The 25,246-nt window shown below is 39.7% G+C and overlaps 1 pseudogene; it reads left to right on the plus strand.

Moving 5' to 3' along the window:
• The first annotated feature begins 2,614 nt into the window (after positions 1-2,614).
• LOC119871984 lies at positions 2,615-24,627 on the plus strand (annotated as a pseudogene).
• The last annotated feature ends 619 nt before the right edge of the window (positions 24,628-25,246 follow it).

The raw sequence follows: 25,246 nt of genomic DNA on the forward strand, positions 1-25,246 counted from the left end.
GAGTCATTAGAGTAGGTTACCTGTTGTGTATGCAAAGTTCTTGGAAATCATTGAGAAAAAGAAGAGACAGTTACCTGCTTAACTGGTTTTGGCAATGTGCTGCCTTGCAAGCAGGTAGATTGGGATGCACTGGAGATAGAACAAAGAACAGCTAACAGGATATGGGAAGTCATAGGGCACCTTCCACAGGTAGATGTGGGGCCATACTAAACATATTCTAGACCAGGACAAACAGATACTCTCATCCTCCTCATCTCCTTCGCCCCTGTATCCAGCATATACAGACTTGAAATTATAGGTTTAATTAGTTTTAATTAATTTCAACAGCTCCATGTGGCTAGGGGCTGCTGAATTGGGGAGGACAGGGATACTAGGGGAACATACTACCCAGAACAGAGAGGTAATCAACAAATGCCCATTGGCTGACAGAATAAATGAAAGGACAAATGAAAATAATGAATAAACAATGGAAAAATAAATGCGTGTCTACTTGCCTCACAGCGTCGCTATGAGGATCGAGGGGCTTAATATGCATCTAAGAAATTTAACACATTCTCTAGAAGCTGCCATTCTAGAGGAAGGTGGTATTTGGAAATGCACTACTTAAAAATTTGCACAGAAGTGAATCTTTATCATTTTTGGCTGGAAATGTATTAAAATGTAGAATATACTTTGTTACCTTCTTAAAACTTAACTTGGATTTCAGGTATATCATGAGTTGAGCGAGAACGTGCATCAGCAGATTGAACTTTGCCTATTTCTAAGAGCATTAACTACTGAGTTGTATGCCTGATGTCAGTTCTTCTTACCACATTATCAACTAGCAGCTTCTCTGAGAAGCTCCTCTTCCTCCCTTCCCCTCTGGTTTGTTTATAATGTGATATATTCTGAAAAACCAAGTAAAGAAGCTGATTAGAATTATATGCCAGTCAGTGAGTGTTGGGAAGATCCAACTGAGCCCCTGCATATGACCAATACATATGAGAAGACATGTGTCTCCATATCCAGAAGAGAGAGAGGTCAGGAAGGCATTCTCATGACATTTAATTCAGAATTCAGACAGTGTTTGCCTTTATTTATTACTGGGCTAAGGCTTTATCCAGAAGGCAAAGTATTGTCTTTTATGTAGTTGTGATTTTATTGTTTTATTTGATTTCTAGGCACAATCTAAGTTAGGTTCTTTCTAGCTATAGGAACCTTGAGCTTTAGAAAGGCCTCCTCTTGCAAAGGGTTCAAGCGAGGGCTGGATTGAGTATTGGGCAATGTTGGCTCTATTCCTGGCTTAGACAAAACTTCTATTTGACATTGAATGCAAAGGATACATGCTTCATTCATTTTGCCACTTTGTTAGGCAGTTAAAAAGTTAAATAATTTTGACATTCTTGTTTTATTAGCAAGAACGGCGTCCTATAGGTTTTTCAGGAAAGGTTCTGACCAATGTATGAGAAAGCACAAGCATTGTCAGAATTGGCTACCAGCCTTCAGGCTTTGTGATGCCTGGGACAGTATGTGCCCAACACTTAGGACAGAGATGGGTACAGATTAGAGCTCTATAAATAATTGTTGAGTGACTAGTGAATGAACGATGAGTGAATGAACCAGTGTGTGTATGAAAGAATCAACAGTGCACATAACTTGCCACTCGGTTTTCGTGGGATTAGGCACATCCCAGTTCTCAGCTAGTCTGAGAAATTTGTGCTGACCTTACTTGATTGCCTGGGAAGGTTTTCCCTGGCACACTCAGACACAGCTGTCTGTTCAAATATTATCCAACAGCAGCCTAGTTTGTCAAACACCAGAAGCTGGTAGACTTGGTCTTTTTCACATCTTTAAGCAACATGAAATGAATATTACAAAGAGTTGCTCTGAACCACCTGCTGGCAGTCACTATTTCCCTAGGGCCAGCTGAGTCAGAGACATCCACTAGATCCAATTTCATTTCTCTGATTTAATTGGCAATTTTACTGAGTAGCTGGAGGGGGCTTGCCTTCATCTCTGGCAGATCTGGATAAGCTGTATGTAGTAAAGGGTCTAGAAGGGAGCTGGTCTGGGCCACTTTGGCCTCACTGGCAGGCTGCTAGATTCCTACTTCCTCAGGGTCTCATAGAAGAGAAGGAGGGAGTGTACAAGCTAGAGCTGTCATGCCAAAGGCTGGCCCTGCAACTAAGACATCTAGGAGGGGGTGGTCACTGCCCTCTTCTTGCTCTGGGTCCCCAGTAGATAGGGAGCAGAGAGCCCTGATCTTGGGTGTGGTCAAAATCATATTGCTGTCTGAATACAAGTTGGAGAGAACCAGTGGCCAATTGGTCAATTTGTACAAATTTTAATTTTTGTTCTTTGAGGAATGTAGTTTCATGAAAATAACTGAAAAATCAATCACATGAAATGATTTTCACATTCGACTCACAATGAGAGACCTGGCTTCCTAAGACACTTGGTTTAGACTTACTGAAGCCATTCTAATGTTGAGGGAAGAAGAACCCTTCTTCTACCCTTTTTCTTTCCTTTCCACCCCAATCTTGCATAGTACAAATTTTGAAGGAGGCCAGACCATACAAGGACCAAAGTAACTGGAAAATCAGATAGACCTCATGGGACAGAGCAATCAATAACAATGGTGATCAATAATGAAATCACCAGGTCCCAGGGTAGCCAGAATGTAGGCCATCCAGCAGGGGAGAAACTGATCAGCACCATCAGAAGAGACCAGCAGCCCTTCAGGGAGAGTAGTGATCTATCCCGAGGCCTTGAGGTGGTCCTGGAGGAGCTGAGGCTCCAGAATATTTGCCAGGGGGACTCAGTGTGTACTCCTCTCCCCATGTTTGATTTTAACTCTCTGGATTTTGAGTCTGAGAAACTAGTTATATTTAATTACTGATTCACGTGACTGTATTGTCACCTGCATAGAATTGAGCATCTCCTCTTGGATTTTTCCTGATGTTTTTGGGAGAAACAAGGTGGAATGAAAGAAAAAAAGACATACCATCATTCACTACCCTCAAGGAGTTTCAGTCATGTCACAGAAGCTGTAAGTGTAATGTTGACAGAAGTGCAAAATGTGTCAATTCTATGAGAGAAGAGAAGACTGGATGAAAAACTTCTCTGAAGGCTTGGATGAGATCCTGACTCCTATCAACTATTATTAGAGGGAGATCCTTCCTAAAGCTTTGCCATGGCACCCCTGAGGAGGATAACTTTCAGGAGTATAGACTTAAATATTTGTTAGAGTGTATTTTCACATGTTTTACTCATGACTGAATATAAAAATCCACAAGTGTCCCCACAAAGGACCCTTTCCATAGGATGTATACAAAATAGGTAGAGGTCTTACACAAATGTTCAGAGAAGAAGATAGGAGTATTACATGCCAAGAGTTGATTGAAGAAGTAAGCATGACCTGTGCTATTAAGAAGTCACGCTTGATTAGTTGTAAGCTGATGAATTAATTAAATAAAGTCAAAACAAAAGAAAATCATGACATTCAAATGCACACACATAAGAACACACACACACACACACACACACACACACACACCACTTGACTCAAAGATCCATTAGCTTCTCTTATTGGAAAACCTTAACTAATCAATCACGTCAATCAGATGGAAAAACAGATAAAAGAGAAACTGATTTCATGCACCTGACATCAAAGATGGATTGAACACCAAATAGTCATCTAGGCATAGGCATTATGGACAGGTTTTTGGAATATCAAAAATATGGATCTTCAAACCAAATATGAACATGAAGCCATTGGAATAAGAGTTCCTTATTAGAACCATCATTGCTTCAAGTTGACTGAAGAGTTCCAGAAAAGCCAAAAATGATGCTTTTGAGACAAAAAAGCCAAGCAAAGGTTCTCTATAATCCATCTGTGCCTGAGAACCATGTGGGAGTTTATTAAAATTTCATATTCCTGGGCTCCACCAAGAGAGGCTAGGATTCAGTAAGCCCCAAGCAGATCTTGGGAATCTTATTTTTTGACAAGTTCTCAGATGATTCAGGAGTATATTCTGAGAAACAAAAACCTATAGCCACCATTAAACTAATGGAAAATATTACAGTTGCCATTTTTGTATCAATTTATTTAATCAAAACTGATTAATGAGAACCCCATGTGTGTCTCTGACCTACCACCTGCTGGAGGAAGTTAGTATCTAGATCCTACAAAACAGAGGTTTTGACTAATCGTAATAGGAATCTGATAGTCCAGGTAGTTTGGGAGGATACTATGCTATTGTGTGGGTAGGCTTGAAGACTTGTTGGTGTCATAGAAAGAGTTATTCTCCATTTGGGGGCCATGGAATCCATGGAACAGCTAGTTTTAAATGATCTTTTAAAGTTACACTGAAAATTAGTTGCAAAGCTGCCAAATGAATTTCTGCTCCTATGTACTGTTCATTAAGAATTTGTGATAGAGTGTCCTTTATGTTTTCTCTTGACCGTGTTTCCTGGGGGAGGTGGGAATGACTAAGATAGATGTCTATGAAAGAATGAATATTGATGATACATTATGTAAGGCTCAATGAAAGTTGTGAATTCACCAGATGCTTGGAAAGTCAGCAGCTTCTCTATTATGCATTTCCTTGGCCTAAGCTTGGATGTTTTCCAAGAAGCAGTTACAGAAACAAGTAGAAGGACCTGGTGTGAGTGAGTGTGTGTGTGCATGTGTATTTGTGTGTGTGTAAACTCTAACTTGTTAAAATGAGGAATGTGTGAGCAACTTTCAAATCTTCCTTTAACTGAATGATGAGCTTAGATTTTATAGGAAATCAAATTAGAGGCTTAAAAAAAAAAAAAAACCCAGGATCCTTACTTCTAAACAAGCTGGCCTCTAGGCAATCATTTTTACGGGGAACCAGGTCCTTACTGCTAAGTTTGCTTAGCAACACGTTTTCTTGATGACGGTTCTCAAAGCAGAGGGAAGTGAATGGAGGTTTGATTAACCACAGGCCATAATGGCTATATCAGTTTCTTTTGTAAGTGAAAGATTGTCTTTGCATATTCATAAGGGGGGTGTCTAAGCAGCACTGCTGGAGCTGTCAAGGCCTCTAAGCTGTGTTGGATTAGTAAGTGTATGGGAGGCCTCCCAATGGGTGGCCCTGGGGACATTTTTTCACAATCAAGGAATTCAGATTGTACAGAATTTACTCACTGTAAAAGTTGTTAGGCATAAAAGGAGGTTATAGAATTTATTTTTCCCATAGATCTTTAAGGACAGGACAGAAACTCACTGAATAGGTTAGACTCAATACAATCCTGAAGCCTTTGAAATGAACTATTACTAGAGTAGAAGGGCTAAAGGAAAGGAGAAACCCAGAAGCATGAAAGTCAATCCAATTATCTCAGCAGCTGGGGGTGGGGGGCACATATATAAATTGGACATTGTGTGGGATGAAGGATAAATTTTGTGTTTTAGGATAATTTAGATTTCCCTAGTCATATGCTAGTGTAATGAGCTTGGCCAAATGAGTCTAACCTGTTAAAATGTATCTATATACCAGGGTCATCTGAATTAGGAAAATAAATAGAAGACTCACATTATTTATACCAGAGTCAGCCAAATGCTCAAGTTTTACTTCATCTATATAGTTTTTTTTTTCTTTCAAAGGTATTTGTAATGTATTATTTCATTTTATTCTCCAAACAGGTTCAACTGAATAGTTAAGGTCCTCGACCATTATTTACATCCTGTTTTAGGATTATAGGCAAGGCGAAGGTTAGAATCCAAATACTATTTCCACAAAACCATATTGCTTCCTTCTGAACACTTCTCCTCTTGGCATGGTCTTAATTCTACAGTTTTGTAAAAGTGTTAGTGTGTCAAAGAGTATTCCATTCTAGAGATTTGAATCTAGAGAGGCAATCACAGCTACTTGTCTAAGAGTAGATAAAAAAACAGATTTCCTCACCACTGGTTCCACTCTAGCCTACAATTCACAAAATCTACAGTGAGGAACATGTTCACCGACATTTACAAGAGATAAATGTGACGGGAGGACTTGTATGCTCGTGGTAGCTTTGAAACAATTCCTACCCAAGATAAAAACTTAGTTTAGCAAACACACACACTGAACATTGAATGTTTTTCAGAGAGTTGGTTTTTGCCTTTGAGCTCCTAGAGACCATTTTATGATCCCTAAATTCAGCTTCCAGGAACCTTTAAACAAATGTACGCTGCATTATTCTCATTATTCAATTATGACAGTCTTTCCCCCAGCATTTTAATTAGCACTCATTTACTGAGAATTAAACTGTCATTTTAGTTGAACTCAAAGGAGTACCCCAGGGACATGCATTCCACAAGATAATAAAAGCACCATATAATTCTGATGCTTCAACAATTTAGATTGGAGCCACGACGGGGCTTTTCTGCCAGCCATTTCTGATGGGACTTAATCATTGCGCTTAAGCAGGGAGTAGGGGGCACCATCATTCTATACCTGAAAATTTGAGGCTAAATCATGTTGTATCAAGAAAATACGATCTTTGATGCCTACTTGATCCTATTCAGCAGAAAAGTCAAAGGAAATGATCAGCATGTTAGACATTTGGCTTCCAACCCTGGTTTTGCCCCAGGACTGCTGTGTTTTCTAGGGAAGGTTTGGCCCTGCTTTCCCCTAGGTGTGATGGGTATGGTCATGACCAGGCTGTGATTGTGGCTTTGGCTGCTTTCTAGATCTGCTCTCACCTCTTCACATCATCCCCTTTTCCTTGCTGTTCCTCGTAGAAGACATCGCATGTCTGGATGTGGAAGGAAACTATGTCAAGAGTACGAGGTAGAGAAGCACAGAATGCCCTATTGTTATGTCTGACAAGTGCCACTGCCTTTCATTTCTTGAGATTCAAGGTAGAACCAGAGGTTTTTGTTTTGTTTTGTTTTGTTTTAGCCTATTTGACTCCTAGTTCATCTTGCCGATTTTCATGCTTTCTACTCTGTTCAGCCAAGTAATTTGCCCATTTTGAAAAGCTGAATGACCTTAGTTGATTAGAACAAGTATAAATAATCGGACCAGTTAAAAGGTACAAACTTCCAGTTAGATAAGTAAGTCCTAGGGACATAACATACGACATGGGAACTGTAGTTAACAATGATGTATTATATATTTGAAAGTTGCTAAGTCAGTATTGAAATTATGTGTGGGAATGGATGTTCACTAAATTTATTGTGGTGATCATTTCACATTACATATATATTGAATCACTGGTTGTAAACCTTAAACTAGCGGGGTGTTATATGTGAACTATATTTAAATAAAATTTAGAGAAAAAAATCACAGGACCACAGATGGTAGAAGAGACATGACCTTAGCAATCCAGTAATACCCAGCACCCCCATTTTACAGTTGAGAAGACTGAGGGTCACTGAAATTTGGTGACTTTCCCAGGGCTGAATGACTTAATTTGTGAGAAATGAAAACTAGAGCTCAAGTATCCTGATCCTTATATGTTTGTCTTCTCTATATCTATGAGGCAAGCAGTATATTATAGGGGAGGAGACCAGGAACTCTGGACTCCAGATATCTGGGTGTGATTTCCAGCCTGTATCACCTCCCACTGAGTAACTTTAAAAATGTCTTAATTTTTGTGAAAATACTATTTCAGTTCTAACATATAGTAAGGGCTCAAAAATATTATTTGTTTTCATACTATAACTCCCTGTTTTCCATGAGTCCTTATAGTCACCACAGTGTAGGAAGCAGGCACTTGCATCTTGTCTGTCTGCCCCCACCCCTTATCTTCCAACATGCTTTATACAATCTCTTTGTGCTTTATATCTAAACCTCATAACAACCAGGCAAGGTAAGTAGTATCAGTTCATCTTTAAGATGAAAAAAATAGGCACAAAGAAATAATATGTCCAACGTCCAGAGCGAATCCAGAGGATTCTCTTTGATTACAAAATCTAGATAACTTCCATATATGTAAGGTTAATAATTAGCAGAGGACAGGGTAGTGTGCATCTTCCCAAAACATGTTTTGGAAGTGCATTCTCTTGTTTGCTGGTGAGATGGCTTCACCTCTAAACCTCTTCCTCTTTGGTAATAAAAGACCCATTTTTTTCTTACCTCAGATTCTCTGAAAGTCATGTATGTGGAGAAGGAAGTTTATAAGTCCTTTGAGAAATAAAGATGAATTCCTAATAAAAGTGGGAGTATCTTACTTTTTTGTTTCTTGAGGTTGTATTTGGCCTTAAGAAGACAAAAGTGGGGGCACCTGGGTGGCTCAGTCAGTGAAGCTTTCTGCTTTTCATTTTGTCTCAGGTCATAATCTCAGGGTCTTGAGACCAGACCCCACATTGGGCTCCACACTCAGTGAATTTGTTTGAGATTCTCTCTCTCCCTCTGCCCCTCCCACTTATGCTCTCTCTCTGTCTCTCAAATAAATAAATCTTATAAAAATATGGAAGCAAAGAAAACCATCTTTTTTGAAAAATAGATAAGAACAACTAGATTGAGGAAAAGTAAGAAAAATTCAGGTTTTTTTGTTCTCACAAAATTCTCCAGGATTATTTGCTCTGTTCTCTATGATAGCCTGCCATGTTGTTAGTCCCCTTAGAGGAGAAAGCTGAAGTCCAAAGCTCTTACAAGGCTTCTTGTTAAATCCTCGTTTCCTTTTAGTTCAAGTGAGTTCTTTTATTCTTGTGTGTGATTTTGAATTTTCTTGGCAAAGCTAAGGGGAAAAAAACCTCCTCCTGAACAGATGAGCATCTCTCCTCTTCATATCGATTTGAGAAAAGGAGCTTCTGCCACAGACTTTCATCAGGATTAAAGAGTTCTGATGTCTGCCCTGCAAATGTGAAATTTCAGGAAGTAGCCAGCATGGAATAATGGTTTATCAGAAGCAAACGTGAAGCACGACATTGGCCAGTTACTCTCTTGAATATAGTGAAGGATAGCAGTCAACCCATCAGCCAACATTTACTTGTCTAGAACCATCAGTAGACATAATGGCATCTCTGACCTTAGGAATTTACCTCTTAGTAAAAGGAAAAGCAGCAAACACATAAATAAATCAGGATCAGACAATAAGCTAATAACTGTACTACTTATGAAATAATACATTTTAGTTCACTAAATGCTCTTCTGTGCATAACTTCACTTAATTTTCACAAGGATTAATTGTGGTTTTCTAGGGAGGCAGTAGGCCCTGGGATGGGAAACACATTCTCTCTGGCTCTCTCTCTTTTCCCTTCCATTTGCCCTGGGTTGGTGTCATGCTTTGAATCTCCCTTACTTCCTATCATGGAGCTAAAAATCTCTTCCTCGGTTTGAGCTCTGGGTCATCCTCTTATCTCTCCTGAAGTAAGCTCATCCAACCCAATGACTTTATATATCATCACCATGTTGATGCTTCTAGATCTGTTTCTTTATCCCTATCCTTTCATGTGAGCTCCAGATTCATATATTTGACTCTACAACTAAGTACAGCTGATACTGTAATTAGATGCCTCACAGAAATCACAATGTTAAAATATCAAAATGGAACTTCTGATTTTCTCCTCCTCTCAAACTAGTTCTTGCTGCACCCAGCCTTCATCCCTCCCAGTCTAACCTCTAGAGGAAAAGAGCCTCACCAGCCACCTATGGGCTCAGGCCAGGAACTTAAGAGTGACCCTTAATTTCTGTCCTTTCATCACAGCCAACATCCAGTCTATGAGCATGACTTGACTGTATGTCTACAGATACTTCAAGCTGTTTCTCTCCCCTCATCACTTGCACCATCTTACCCCAAATCCTCATTGTCTCCCGGTCAGGTACCTGCAATGGTTCCCTAATCTATTTCCCTGCTGCTATTCTGCCCTTCCACACCCCTTGACAAGCCATTCCCTAGATAGTATCTAGAAAGATCTTTAAAAAGCAAAGCAGAACAAAGCAAAACAAAACGAACTCCTGTCCTTCCTGTGCTTTAGTCTTTTAATGACTTCCAATTCTACTTAGAAAACATTTAAACTCCTTCCTCTGCCTTAAATACCATGTGTTATATGGCTGCTACACATGTGCTAAACTCCCCAACCTCATTCCGGCCTCCTATCCACCTCGTCACCATTGTTCAGCCTTCCCTGGCTTTCTGACACTTTCTAGAACATGCCAAGCTCTTTCCTAGACCAGGAGGTTTTGCACCTGTTGTTTTCTTCCCTTTCTGGCTCTTAGCCTGTCTCCTCCTCATTTTCCACACTTCATTTTAAATTTAACCTCTCCTGGCCATCATCTCCCTTTACTTATTCCTCTATCATCACACCTGATTGATTTTCTTCTTAGAACTTAACTTTTGTCTAAAACTATTTCAGTCTGGAAGTGGGATTGTCCATGTATTTCAGGGCAGTTTTCCAGATTTCCCTGATTTGGGCCTTATGTTAAGTCATCTATTTGCCTTCTTGAATTAATAGCTCACAATGGCATTTCCTAGAATCCTGCCTTTCCTTGATTTCTAACAAGACTAACTGATCTATTCAAGCCACATAGAGGCAAATTTTCTGTTTGCCAATCAAAGCCCTTTGTACTTTCTGAAACTTAGGTGACGGTGGTTAATTAAGGTGGGGGGATGGCTTTCAGAGGAAGGGACAAAGAATGTGCCTGTTGACTGTGTAAGATCGATGCATTTTCACTAAGTAAATTCCAAAACTATTTGTCAGTGATTTTCAGTTAGCTACTACTTGTGCCTCTCTTCTCTCTCCTTAGTATAATGGAAAGAAAACTCTGCTTACCCTCATGTAGACACAGTATAAAGCCTAATGAAATCTTTGAACTAGAGAGGCATACTTGTTACCTGGGTAATTCATTCTGGTTTTATTTCTGAATAATTTTAAAGCCATAAGAGGCAGCTTCTCAGGACAAATATTTTGTACTTCTGGTTGCTTTCTTTTCTTGCTCATAACATTGTCATCCTTGTTAGGTGCCCACTTCAGAGTAACCTCTGCTGGAAAGAAAATGAATACGACAAAGGAAGAAAGATATGACACCAAAAGGGGGGTGGTTGGGTCGGAGTGCAGGAGAGGCCAGTATGAACAATCTCTGTTCCTGCCTGTTTTAATTATCTCCCAGTTTAGTTCAACACTAGCTTCCCTGTGGCTGTCATGAGCTGTGACTTCAGCTCATGGTATCTGAGTACACTGAAATTTAACACCGCCGACATTGTAATGATGCTCAGTACCACGCTCTAATTAAAGCTAGCCACTGGCAGCCATATGCGAAGGAGATGATGCAGTGAACTTGATGCCTGAGAGGGAAAGGAGAAGTAGCAAGGAGGTAGCCAGAGAGAGCAAGAACTCTGCAGTCTATACAAGGAGCACAATGTACAAGTATTGACCATTATTTGCTCTTCCGTCCTTGTGGCTCCTAGGGTATTCCCCTGCTCTGGTTTTGCTTCTCCAGAGTGAGGAGAGGTGATGTGGTTCAGTTGGGAAATACCCCAAAATAAACACACAAGAAAAGCTTCATTCCATAGGGAAGAAAACCAAGGCCTGGAATAGGAGTGTAATGACAAACTCAAGCTTCACCCAGATCATTTCTCACACAATTACTTAAAGTGTGAGGCTTAGCAATGATCAATGAATTGATAATTAATCTGCAATATTGGCAACTAAGCTCCAGTGATTTTTCTTAAGAGACAGGCTACTGCTGGCTAGGCCATAAAGCTGCATCAACATTATTGATAAAGAGAGACAAAGACAGGGTCAGTGTCATCTCCATTGACTTTCCCACCTCTTCCTACCACAAGCAATCTCAATAGATGGCACCATCTCACTCGCTTCTTTAAACTGAATCCTAGGGATCATCCTCGACCTTCTCATTCGTCCGGGGCTCACATTCAACCCGTCTGAAGTTCTACCCATCTGCCTTCATGATAGTCTCCATTCGTCTATTATCCACCTTCTAACCACCACCATAGACCAAGCCAATCCTCTCTCCCAGACTACTAAATATGACCCTGAGCAGCCTCCTACTCCATTTGTGTCTTTCTACCACCTTTCGCCCTGACAGCAGCAGAGTATTGTTTTTATCTTTATTTATGTATTTAATCTTATGTTTTAGGGAGGGGGGAAGGGCAGAGAGAGAGAGAGAGAGAGAGAGAGAGAATCTTAAGCAGACTCTATATCCAGCGTGGATCCTAACTCTGAGCTGATCTTACGACATTGGGATCATGATTTGAGCCAAAATCAAGAGTCAGATGCTTAACCGACTGAGCCACCTAAGTGCCTCAACAGAGCATTGCTTACTAGCATAAAATCAACTCCTTTTCATACCCCTGCTTGAAACTCTACAATGATTTTCCATTACATTCAGAAAAAATCCAAACAGCTCACCCTGGCCTATATGTCCTTTATATAATTTGATGGCAGCTAATTTCTCCTACTTCACCTTTATCTTTCTCCATGTTGCTCACTGCACTGTAGCCACATTGGCCTTCTCCTGTTCCCTGAAGATGCTGAAGCCATTCCTCCTGTAGCCTTTTGTATCAGCTGTTCACTCTGGAACATTCCTCCCCAAACACTCTCCAGGTTGACTTCTCATCACTCAGAACTCAGGCTCAAATGTCTCCTCAGAGAGATTGCATACACAGTCATCATCATATTTTTCTGCTTTATTTTCTTTGTGGCACTTACCACTCTCTGAAATTATTTTATTATTTCCCATTATCTTTGACTCTGCTGTCTAGAATGTAAGGCACATTTGAGCTAAGACACTATGTCATTACTCTTTTTATTCTCAATGCCCAGAACAATGCTGGGTGCAAGAAGGGGCTTCCTCAAGAAACAGTTGTTGAATGAATAAATGAATGAAAACATGGAAGGTCAATCATCATTAAATCATCATCGTAGCACCTGTCACTTTCTATGTGCTTATTATATGCCAGATGCATTATCCCAATTAATTTCCACCACATCTACATGATAAAAACATTACTATTGTCAATTTATAGACAAGAACTAATGTTTAAAAAGTTATAAAACTTCCCCGAAGGTCGCAGGTAGAGAAGAATGAAAGCAGTCCATCTGGCTCTGAATCCTCTGCTTTTCTGCTCTCACACGGTGGTTACATCGTATGGCTGGTACCACTTTATTGTTGGGGCATGGATTTAAATCCATTCATTTGTTTGTTCTTTTATTTTGTCAGCTGTTTATTCGGGACCCTTTGTGTGCTAGACTCTAGATGTGTGAATTTCACAATGAATAAGATAGAACTCTTGCTTTCTTTTTTCTTACACTCCAATAATTATTTGGTTAATGTTCACAAGAGTCATTCTGATGATGTTGGTCAGCTGGGGCCTCCATAACAAAATGCTGCATACTGTGGGGCTTAACCAATAGAAATTGATTCCCTCACAGTTCTGGAAGCTGGAAGTCCAGATCAAGATGCTGGTAGGGTTGGAGTCCTTCAGCCTTGCTCATTGGTTTGCAGAGAGCCACCCCCTTGCCGTGTCCTTACATGGCCTTTTCTCTGCACATATGCATCCCTGGTGTCTTCTCCTCTTTCTATAAGGACACAAGTCATAGTGAATTAGGGCCTCACTTCTCTGAATTCATTTACCTGTACCTATTTGTTCATTTAGGAGAGTGGGTGAGGCACACATGTGCATGCTTATTGGTGGGGAGAGGCAGAGGGAAATATTGAGAGAATCCTAAGCAGGCCCCATGCCCAGTGTGGAGCCTGACTGGAGGCTCCATCTCAAGACCTTGAAATCACCACCTGAGTTGAAGTCAAGAGTTGGACACTTACCAACTGAGCTACCTCTACCTTTTTAAAGGCCTTATCTCTGAATTCAGTCAAATGGGGGGTTAGGGCTTCAGCATATGAATTTTGGGAGGGCACAATTCTGTTGATAATACTGATCATCTGAAAATAGGAACTCTTTAAAGATATGAATAAAACTTGAATTTTCAACTGGATTAATATTAGTATTGTATAAGCCCTAGAGTGAACTCATTTATATTAGTATATGATACCTGTGTTATTTCAAAGTCCAAGACTATATTTCGCAATGAAGTGCAAAATTAGTTATTTCTGAGAGAAAGACCTGAGGAAATCGTATCACAAATAAGAAGGCACTCGGATGTATAATATTCACAGTAGCATGGGATAGTCACAGAGGAACAGATTTATCTTGAATATAGCCAAGGCTATTTCTTTCATTCATGTCTTTGTTAGTGAATGAGAAACTTTTTAATTACATAATGGATTTTCACACCACATCTCCTGGCAGAAGTGTTTAAAAAAGATTCTGGAATGATAGTGACTGAAGGTACAAAGCAGGTTCTTTTTTTTTTTTTTTAAGATTTTATTTATCTATTCATGAAAGACACAGAGAGAAGGAGAGAGGCAGAGACATAGGCAGAGGGAGAAGCAGGCTCCCCATGGGGAGCCCAATGTGGGACCCGATCCCAGGACCCCGGGATCATGACCTGAGCCAAAGGCAGATCCTCAACCACTGAGCCACCCAGGCATCCCTACAAAGCAGGTTCTAACTGGATTTGAATAGTCTCTCTCACAGATTTTGCAGAACAGAGTGATCTAATGTTTGGCTGAGATTCAACTATGTTCATGATCTTTGCCTGGAATACCAGCATTGATCATTAACTGAAGGAGAGGTACGGTCATCCAAATATTTAAAAATAGTACCTATACAAGAACATCTTTATTTTTGGGTTTGGAAAAAAAATTATTTTGAGGCTTTTTGCTCATATTAAAAAATTAAAATTTTTAGTTTCCTTAGCACCTAATTTAAAAGCTATAAGGTTTAGGGCAGAGCATGAACATTACTTAACAGAAGATAATGTTCAAAAAATGTCAGATTTTTTGGAAAGCCTAGTTCAACAACACAATAAAAATATTGCATTGTTATCAGGTAAACAGTTTGGGTGGTGGGGAATAAAATGGGCATAAAACAGACTAAATTCTGGTCCAAACACTGCCTCTGACTCGCTAGGAGTCTTAAGAACAAGCCGACCACCCACCACATGCCAAAAATCTCTGGGGAAGTCTGGATTTCCTCACATGTAAAATGAGGCAATAGGGCTGATTCCAAGTTTGCTCTATAATGTCCTGTTTTATGGTGTTGCGTGATGATTACCAGTTGGATATCAGGTAGGGTTGCCAGATTTAGAAATAAAAATACAGGTGTCCTGTATTGTGTGTCAATCCTGATATGAGAACATGTACTGACAGGCCCCTGGAGAATACAAAGTCATCACGAATAATCTGTAGTGTGCATAATCTGCTGGCATTTAATAGAGGCTTGACTGTTTATGTTAAGTTCTGGAACTTGTAGCATTTCAGAGGGGTTTTGGATTGGTTGAGAATGGCCCTCTCTCTACAGCCCCAGGCACAGAACTCAGCAAGCTAGGTGACTAAGTGCAACAGAAGCTGCCAAATTCTCCTGAAACTAATATTACAGTATATGTTAATGAAATGGAATTTATTTTCGAAATGGAATTTAAATAAAAACTTGAAATGTTAAAAAAAATTGTACTCTCCCTTCCCTGGCCCTGTAGTGGTTTCCCAATGAGGCAGAAACCCACAAGTAACACTCAAGCTTCTGCCGGGGTCAAGAAGGTAGCCAGGTTCTTGTTATGCCTCTGCCCTTTTATACCAAGCTAGACATTGGCATTCTGGAAGACTTTACATGCATAACAATGTACCGTCATAGAAAAAAAAATCATACATCAGGTTCTCTGGGATCTTGAACCAAATTCCATGGCCAGGTTGGCCATGCTCTCATGGGATGGGGAAGAAAGGTATCCCTGGATCAGGGAAAACCATCTCCTTGAAGATCTTCAGAAGAATGTTTGTGTGGCAAGAAATCTGTATAGAAACCAGCAAGCTATTTGTTCCCTGTACCAGAATAGTGCTGCCCTTCTGGCATTTTGAGAACTGACTTATGGTTCAGGTCAGACACAGTACGTAAATTCAACAGCCAAGTTGTCCAGCCCCTAGGCAAAGAGAATGTGAGTCAAGCATAGCAAGACGAGGCATATGGGTTCTGGGTTTTGGGGTCGTAAATACAGGTTAGCAGCTTCAAACCAATTGCTTCTATCCCTTGACACATTTCCATTTTAAGGTTAAGTAGGTTTAATTACACAGCTCCTTTTCCCATCTTTGCTTCTTTTTGACATTACATAAGATATTTTAGGAACAGAGAAAGGTTAATGGGCCTATGATGGGGCCTAGAATTAACTTCCTTAATTAAGCCTCTAGAAGACATCTTTTCATTTCTTTTAATGACCTGTCTTGGTTAAAAAAGACCCAAAACTCCTGCAGTTTTGTGCAGGACCTGCTTGTATAAGACCTGCACAATCCATCACATGATTGGAGCTTTGTCTTAGATGATGTCTCTGGTTTAAAGCAACTGCTGTCATCGACACGGGGGTGGGGGAGCAGTGGGGAGCGAAGTTGATGGGCAAATGAGATTAATCTGTTCAATGTTGTGACTTTGGAAAATTCACTTTTGCAGATTTTGACACGGTTCAGGCATCAGTTTATTTTTAGAGAGTAAATAGATGACTCTATCCCTCCTCAAATTATGCTCATCAAATATTTGTAAATCAAATCACAATTTAAATGTACCAGTGAGTGGACTATAATCCAAAACCTAGCCATGAATCTTTTCTAAAACTTGTATCATACTCTTAATTTATCTCTTGTTATTTAAGAAGTTTTAATATGTGTTTCTTTTCCATGATGGCTACTATACATTATTTTCTTCCCTCTTTTTTCAAAGAAATCTCTTTGAGGAACAGTCATCATTGAGGAGATTTTTCTGAACCCATTTTAGCATGACCAGATTCTTTTATATTTAAGGATACTCCCTGTAGTCCTAATTTTTTCTGGCTTAATTTATCAGTATCTCATTTACATTTTTTGGTATTATTAGAGGAGAAAATATATATGTTATTAGTGTTCTTGCTTTTCCAAGATGATAATTTTAGCAATATTTCCTAATCAGTAACATGTATCCAAATATCTTTTCCAAATTTTAACTATTTTAACTCAATTTTAGCTAAATATGCTTCATATTTATATGTATATTTGTTCATATGCATTACATTTATTTATATGTATATGTATTTATATCTGGCTGGCAGGTTCTGATAGAGAGATCTGGACCAAGACAATGAAATCTAATCTGTGTTTCTCAAAGTTCTCCAGAGGAACCCACCCCATGTTTATATGTGTGTCTGGAAATGCAGTCTGCTTTAGAACTCCAAGCTTGGGTACCAGATGGCTTGTGTTCCTTCTTTCCCAAGTCTTCTCTATTACCTGATCACAGAACTGCCTAAAAGGGGGATTGTTGCTAAATAGCTTCTTGTGACATTGACCTCACCGCTGGGCATGAAACAGAGAGCTGTTATTATCTGAACTATGCAAATGTGAGAATCAATGAATGTGCACTCCATTGGGAAGTCTTGTGAGGGACAAAATCCTGAATCTGTTCCAGGTGCTTCCATGGTTCTCTTTCCCAGGTGATGGAGCAGCAATTGTTTGTTTCTTATGGTGTGTAGATCCTTCAGTCTGCTAATGGACATCCTGTGTCTCATTACAAAAAAAGTAAATGGAGCCTGGATGGCTGTCTAGGAGAATATCTGCAATGTGCTGCATTCTTAATAATGACACCTCGTCTTTCCTTTTCCTCTAAGTCAGACATTATGTGGTGTGGATGCCTGTCATCCCTTGGTGTTTTATTTGTATTACATACCTTAATTTAATTCTTTCTATGAGCATTAATTAAGTATCCATATTAAATAGAGTGGAAAATAAATGACCTGATGTCTGTCTTTTGCTGTCCTCTTCAGGACAGGGCTGGAATGAGAAAATTAATCTGTAATAGGATGGCCAGACTGGGAGGTGGCAGGAAACATGTGGCATGGCGACAAAGGGTGTGCAGATCCAGCTGCAAAGTTCAGAGCATAATATCTGAAGGGTGAGGCAACCCAAAGTAGTTAACGTCATGGAATTCTGCAGTAATTAGAACATGATCAAGAAAAACCAACAAGCAAACAATATATGGAAACTTTTCTGTGTTTCCCTCACCTATAATGGAGACAATTCAGTACTCAGTAAATTGGTTTGTTGTGAACATTAAATTTGTTTAATATACATAGAGTACCCTGAATGGTGTTTGGTGTTCAACATAGTAAAGTTGAATTAATGTGTGAAATAGCATTATTGTTGTTTTGACCAGCAGAAACCAGAGTATAAGGTGGATTCTAGGCCTCAGGAGCAGGGAATAGGAAGGCAAGGTGGAAGACAGGGTGGAAATGTAGTTTAACATCTGACGAAGAATGCTGAGTTGAAGTTCCTGAAATCTTCCCTGCTTGGATCCCAAGTTGATCTTGGAGACTAATTGAGCTGGGCTTGAAGCAGAGGATCCCAAGAACCCCAATGTGGGGAAATAGGGTAGCAGAGGTTAAGACCCAGTTTCTAGAACTGTTTAATTGACCTAACCTCTTGACTTCCTTTCCTCCTGACCACACCATCAGGCCCCCAGGGAAAGAGTTCTCTGACCATCTGGGAGAGTGGATAGTGTCCATGTTAACTATCATAGACTGGCAGTCCCCAGAAGGCAAGGTTTGGTTGTGCCTTAGGCTATAATTCTGATTATTAGATGGCACAGGTGATTAGGTATTTAAAAATGATATGAGGTAGATCATTTCCTTTTAGGATAGTGACAGAGCTAACTAACATAGGTAATTTTCACTATTAATATCAATTGTATTCCTTAGTATCCATCATTGTTGAATCTCAAAGATTAATCCATCACAAATATTTCCACTAGATCTGTGGTTGCTGGGTATTTTTCACAGTTCCCAGAGATAATATGGTACCTACTTCACACAGTGACCCTAATTATTTCATTCGTCAAACATTCACTGAATGCCTATTATATGTTGGCAATGGTACTTGATACTCAAGATACAAAAGAAGAATGTGACATGGTTCCTGACCCCAATGTGTCATAAACTGGTGCAAGGACAGAGACAAGTTAACAAGCATAGTTCAGTGAAAGTGCTGCTAATTGAGCAACCATGAGATGTTATTGGGATCCAGGGATGATTAACTCTACTCAGTGATTGAGAGTCATGGTCAAGAAGAGCTGATAGTGGGATAAAAAGAACTCCAGATCTTTCTCCACTTTTTTTTAGATTTATTTGTTTATTTGAGAACAAGAGAGAGCATGGGGGTGGGGGATAGTGGGAGAGGGAAAGAGTCTTTTAGGCAGACTCCCCACTGAGTGTGGAACCCAACTTGCAGCTCCATCTCATGATCCTGAGATCATGACCTGAGCTGAAACCAAGAATCTGATGCTTAACTGACTACACCACCAGCCTCCCCTTCCTTGACTTTTAATGGGGTTACATCCCAGTAAATCTACTGTAAGTTTAAAATGTATTTAATATACCTAACTCACCAAGCATTGTAGCTTAGCCTAGCCTACCTTAAACATACTCAGAACACTTATATTAGCCTACAGTTGGGCAAAATCATTTAATGTGAAGCCCATTTTATGTTGAGAATCTCATGTAACTTATTGAGTATTGTACTAAAAGTGAAAAACAGCATGGTTATATGGGTACGAAACACTTGTCGGTGTATTTGTTGTTGACCCTGGTGATCCTGAAGCTGACTGGGAGCTGTGGCTGGCTGCTTCTATGCAGTAGTACCAGAGGAGATCATACCACATAGTGCTAACCAGGAAAAAGATTCAAATTCAAGATTCCATGTATGGTTTCTACTGAATGTAGATCCCTTTCAGACTGTCATAAAGTCAAACCATTATAAGCTGAACCGTGATAAGCTTGGGACTGTCTATACAAGGTCTTAAAAAAAGAAAGAGTTTATTTGGCAGCAAAAGAAAAGGTATTCACAGCAAAGAGGCAGCCTGGGAAAACAGGAGAGGGATGAAACACGTGTATTAAGAAGTTGGTAGAAAAGTAGGAAAGTGGGAGAAATAGTGGTCGGTGGGTAAAGAAAAGCGCTATCACCATAAACCTTACACTAAAAACTTGAAAGTATTGAATTATTGAAAATCATTAGAGGACTTTAAACGGGAAGACAATATGATCAGATTTGCCTTCAAGAATGTTCTTTCTGATGACAGTTTAAAGGATGCAATGGATAGAGCAAAATACTCCACCGGGAGACCAGGTGTGCAGTTGAGAGACTATTTTAATGTCGATGTTGCATATGATAAGGACCTGAGATTAAGCAGGGGCATAGAAAGGAGGATTGAAAAAAATCATTTAGGAATGTCCATGTGGTTGCAAATGGTAAGATTTTATTTATTTTAATGGTTGAGTAGTATTCCATTGTGTATATATACCACATTTTCCTATCTATTTATCTCTTAATGGATACTTAGGTTGCTTCAATATCTTGACTATTGTAAATAGTGCTGCCATAATCATAAGGGTGCATATATCTGAAATTAATATAACACTGTATGTTAATTATACTTGAGATAAATAAATTTAAAATATCATTTAAGAGGTAAAATCAAATGGACTTGGTAGCCAGCTGGATGTCTAGAAGTGAAGGAGAAGTACTTAATGCCAAATATATTTACTGCTGGTTATCACAGTCCACAATGCATAATTCTCCTTCAGGTCCTTACTGGTGAGCCAAAGCAAATTCTGCCTTAGTAGCCATGAGAGAGGAAAAATGGGATTGATAAAATGGCTGGAGCCAAAAGGGAAGTTTTGGATTTCACTGGGGTCCTTTCTTTCTCCATTTAAATGCACAGAAAACCCAAGGAGGTTCACTAACTGAAATTGTATAGATGGAGCTAGTGGTGAACCCAAAGAGTCCTGGTCTTCATCTCTTGACCAGTCCTTCTCAAATTTAAAGTGCCCACCAATAACCTGGAGATCCTACTAAACTATAGTTTCTGATTCAGTGGTTCTGGAGCAAGGTTTGGGATCCCACCTGTTTAACAAAGCCCCCCAGTAAGGCAGAGGTAGTGGACCCCAATTTGAGTAGTCTATCTCTAGATTTTTTCACAAAGAGAGATGAACAACTTGTTGATGCAACTAAATGACCACAACCCTGACTGCAGCAATTGGGAAAATGGTACCATCTCAGATTATGCTCCAAGACCTTTCAGATCTTGTCTGGGTAGGGCCTCTTAGGAATGGCACCTGTCTCAGGAAGAGAGCTGGTCATGTCCTATTTAGTCATATGTAGTCTGAGCCTATCAGGTTGTTGTGGTGTTCCACCAAGAGCCACAAAGAGTTTTCTCTCCATGCTGCCCCCAGCATGTCTCCCTAAGTAATCAAGCCCTAACTCAAACCTGAAAGTAATTCCAACCCCCTGGCCTAGACACAGTCTCACCTAGCCAAAGTGGAATAGCATTGAGTTTTGTTTAACTTGCTGTGGGATTGAGGAGTATTTGGGGTTGAAAGAGTTATAAAAGGCTCTTTGTAGCAATTGCAATATTTATGTACCTCTCACCAGAGACAAACAAGACTGGAAATTAGGGAGCTGGCTCCTTCTCACCTTGGGAGTCAGCCCTTATCCATGTTTGACCTCTACTTACTGACCATGTGGTGCTCAGGTTATGGTTTGTTTATATATGCCAGCTCTTTAATTATGAGAGCATAAGTCCTAGGGACCAGGACCAGATGCTGGGGTTGGCATTGCCTGGTGGGAGACTGGCACTGACAAATGGCCTTGGGTGGCTCAGACCCAACCTGGCCTGCTTTGGTTGCCTGAAATAGAGAGTAAATTTTTGCTGTAGGAAGACTGCAGTGGGCTCTGAAATTAAGAGGAATCTGGTGTGAGGAAAGGTGCTATCTTGGGAATCAGGAAACTCAGCAATAACTGGCTATGTGATGTTGAACAAGGCATTTTTGTCTTTCTTGGCCTTGGTTTCTCTCTCTGAGAAATGAGGAGGTAGGCTAGGTCAGTAATGTTCTAAGAGTTCTCTACAGATCCCTGCAGTCTTCATGGAGGTACCAGGAGGATCAGGCTGGATCTACCAAAAAATTACCAACTCTGGCTCATGTGAGTTGGTAGCTCTCCAACAGACACATGGCCTTAGTTTTTGGTATCATGGTAACCTTTTACCATTCCACAGAAGTGTTCCCATTGATGAGGCCATTGACTTAGATTTTTTACTTTCTGTAAGAGTTGATTTAATCCTAAGCACTAAGAAAATTCTAGAAGATAAGAAGTCTCCAAAAAATTAGCTTTAATGTTGCCCTCAGGAATTCCATGATCATGGATCACACATGGAAAATACTTAGGATAAAAAAACATTTAAAAAAAGCACAGTAACTATATGAGTGCTACAGAATCTATTGTATTTCTAGGGTATTCCTCATCCTAAGAAGATTGACTTCTGAAAAACCAGCTCCAGAATTAATTTCAGTAAACCAAACCAGAATGAATATCCTTTTTAAAAAAGACATTTTTACAGTGTCCTGAACCATAAGCTGGAGCTACATAGCTGGAGCAACAACTAGACTTGTCTTTATCTCAAAATATTTCTTCTAAGTAGCCTATAATCTTAGCCATTCATTTAAAAGAGGTTGGCCTATCTTCATCATCTTGATTGTGTGCTTATATGTGTTAAAATTCTTTCTGAGGTCTGTACTAGAGGGACTGTTACCATACGAGTATTTCACCAACTCTGACTTTCCTAGGAGTGTGTTCCTTCAGCAGGTTGTATGGGTTTACAAGTACTGAAGTGCCTAGGAGCAAAGTTCAATCAAAGTGGCTATTTATATATAACTTGTACTTACAATGGAGCATTTCACAAAGGATTTCCCTTTGTAACATGACAACAGTACCTTGAAAACAGCAGGCATACTTGTTGAATGACTGAATGACCATTCATTCATTTATTCATTCCATGGAGTTGACCCCATCACAGAGCTTTGTATGAATTACAGGTTTTTTGCTTTGGAGAATTGAAATGAAGCTATGTGTCTTCTAATAACTATACTTTCATCTTGATTCACTCAGCCAGCTGGGGCTTCATATTTACCTGGCTTTGAAGATCAGTCTTTTTGAGGGCAGAGGCTATACATCATCATTCTACTGTTCTGTTTCCTTAATAGGACTGTCCTCTTTGGCTCTTCCCCTTGGCCACAGAAGGATCATTTAACACAGAGACTACTGACAAAAGGGGCCATTTTTGTGTGTGTGTGTGTGTGTGTGTGTGTGTGAATAGGGGTAAGTCATGACTAGTTAATAGAAACTTCATTCTCAAAAATACAGTGAAATCTAGGGGATTTTCATCCTACCAAATATGGTTTTTGATCAGATAATATTAGAATATACAAGTTCATAAGCACAAATTTGAATTTGTTTAGGTTTTTTCATATTACAAGGAAATACCTGATTGAAATTTGACATCAGAAGGCTGACAAATTGGACTCAGCTTCCCATGGGATTGAGAGCATCTTCAGAAAATAGTATTACATTCCTACCTTCCAGGAGATGGGGAATTGGCTTTTTAAAGCATTGTATATGAGAAAGGTGATTAATAAACTACCAAATATGTGAGATTATGGACTTTAGAAAATGTGTTCTGGAACTTAAAGGGTCAATGGATCCAATTCACTTAGCTAAGAAAACTATGGGTAAGATAGTGTGAGACACATGAAGAGGTAGTGAGAAAAAAGCAGGGGATTGTGTTTTCTGTCTCCTTACTTGACCTTGAGCCTCTGTGGATCTTAGCATGCCCATCCACAAACTAAGGACAGAGGATCTGCCTCTCACTTTTCAGTGATCTTGGAGGTTTGTGGAGATAGTAACAATTGGAGCATTATAATGTTAAAAATGTTGGGGCACCTGGGTAGCTCAGTTGGTTAACCATCTGGCTCTTGATTTCAGCTCAGGTCATGATCTCAGGGTTGTGTGATGGAGCCCCTGTGTGGGGCTCCATGTTCATCTGGGAGTCTGCTTGGAATTCTCTCTCTCCCTCTCCCTCTCAAATAAATAAATAAATCTTTTAAAAAAATAATGCTGAAAGTGTCACAGAGGAAGTACACTTCTTTGAGGAAGATGTGGTTTTCAGCTATAGCAGAGCTCTGGATGCCCCACTCTTGCTCCTGACTCACCATTGTTCCCTCTGGCCAAGGAACAAGCTTTTTTTTTTTTTTTTTAAGATTTTATTTATTCATGAAAGACACAGAGAGAGACAGAAACATAGGCAGAGGGAGAAGCAGGATCCTCATGGGGAGCCAGATGTGGGACTGAATCCCAGGACCATGGCCTGAGGCAAAGGCAGATGCTCAAGCCCTGAGCCACCCAGATGCCTCCAGGAACAAGCTTTTAAAGACACCAAGAAGACACCCGTGGAACCAGAGATGACAATTCACTGAATTCAAATTACTGTAACCAGCCACAATGAAAAATCTTTGGAGAAGATGTATGCTGATCTGCTCAGAGGCACAAAGGTAAAAGAATCTTAAAATGAACAGACCAGTTCCAATGCCTACCAAGACTCTGAGAATCACTGCAAGAAAAACTCCTTGTGGTGAAGGTTCTCAGACTTGGGATCCCTTTCAGATAAGGATCCATAAGTGACTCATTAATTTGCACTGCCCTTCTGAGATTATTAAGTAGATGACCCATCAGTACGGAGCCAGGACTTGAGTTTGGAGTCATCATTGCAGACACTTAGATCAACTTTTTGAATATGCTTATTATCAGTTGTTAAGGCAAAAAAAAAAAAAAAAAGTCACAGAGATAGGAGAGTGACTCATCATGAAAGAGCCAAGGCAAAAATCACAGGTGTTGAAGCCACACAAACTACTGTTCAAGTCTGAAATTTTGCCACTTATTAGGATACTTTGAGAAAAGCATTTGACTTTTCTGAGCCATATTGCTGTGGTTCCACCTTTAGAATGAAGACAATAAACTTGGGATATAAAGGTAATTTATATAAATGAAATAACAGAACTCAGAGCACATATTCAGTTCACGGCTCTCATTGCCATCATCTCAGATAAGAAATAGGAAGTTCATTCCAATTTCTTCATTTATCAACAGGTATTTTGAGTGTTCACTATGTACATTGGAAATTAGATATGATTTGATGTTTTGGCTTATGATGTCAGCAGAGACAAAATGAGATCATTTTAATGCATACAAAGGGACTACGTTGCCCTTAAATAACATGTTTCAGTTCATACCTGGCCAGTAAGATTTCAGCTGCACACAAATTGCTTTTGTTTGTCTTCAGATTTGTATAATCCACGGTTCATATTCTCACCCACTCTTTCTTGTGATTACCAACGTAT

This window comes from Canis lupus, chromosome 5 (genome assembly GCF_011100685.1).
Source record: "Canis lupus familiaris isolate Mischka breed German Shepherd chromosome 5, alternate assembly UU_Cfam_GSD_1.0, whole genome shotgun sequence".
Taxonomy (NCBI): domain Eukaryota; kingdom Metazoa; phylum Chordata; class Mammalia; order Carnivora; family Canidae; genus Canis; species Canis lupus.